The sequence below is a fragment of the Arachis hypogaea genome, chromosome 13 (genome assembly GCF_003086295.3).
Source record: "Arachis hypogaea cultivar Tifrunner chromosome 13, arahy.Tifrunner.gnm2.J5K5, whole genome shotgun sequence".
NCBI classification, from domain to species: domain Eukaryota; kingdom Viridiplantae; phylum Streptophyta; class Magnoliopsida; order Fabales; family Fabaceae; genus Arachis; species Arachis hypogaea.
Window position 1 is genome coordinate 103,253,673 of NC_092048.1, and position 779 is coordinate 103,254,451.

Below are 779 nucleotides of genomic sequence, written 5' to 3' on the forward strand. Positions count from 1 at the left end.
ACCTCTGCTATTGCAGGGTTCTCAGGATCATAAGCTTCTTCTTCAAGAGAAGCCTCTTGAGTACTGTTGGATGCAGCTTGCATTCCATGCAGACTCTGAGAGATCATATTGACTTGCTGAGTCAATATTTTATTCTGAGCCAATATGGCATTCAGAGTATCAACTTCAAGAACTCCCTTCTTCATAGGCGTCCCATTACTCACAGGATTCCTTTCAGAAGTGTACATGAACTGGTTATTAGCAACCATATCAATGAGTTCTTGAGCTTCTACAGGCGTTTTCTTTAGGTGAATGGATCCACCTGCAGAAGTGTCTAGTGACATCTTTGATAGCTCAGATAAACCATCATAGAATATATCCAGGATGGTCCATTCTGAAAGCATGTCAGAAGGACACTTTTTGGTCAGTCCTTTGTATCTCTCCCAAGCTTCATAGAGGGATTCACCTTCCTTCTGTCTGAAGGTTTGAACATCCACTCTAAGCTTACTCAGCTTTTGAGGAGGAAAGAACTTGGCTAAGAAAGCCTTGACGAGCTTATCCCAAGAGTTCAGGCTGTCTTTAGGTTGAGAATCCAACCATATTCTAGCTCTGTCTCTTACAGCAAAAGGGAAAAGCATGAGCCTGTAGACTTCAGGATCTACTCCATTAGTCTTTACAGTATCACATATCTGCAAGAATTCAGTTAAGAACTGAAAAGGATCTTCAGATGGAAGTCCATGAAACTTGCAGTTTTGCTGCATCAGAGAAACTAGCTGAGGTTTCAGCTCAAAGTTGTTTGC

General features: G+C 41.7%; 1 non-coding gene across 1 annotated transcript; it reads left to right on the forward strand.

The window, feature by feature from the left end:
- The first annotated feature begins 377 nt into the window (after window positions 1-377).
- LOC112739845 (small nucleolar RNA R71) lies at window positions 378-485 on the forward strand. The gene has a single exon (XR_003170781.1). It is a non-coding gene; the product is annotated as a small nucleolar RNA R71 (small nucleolar RNA).
- The last annotated feature ends 294 nt before the right edge of the window (window positions 486-779 follow it).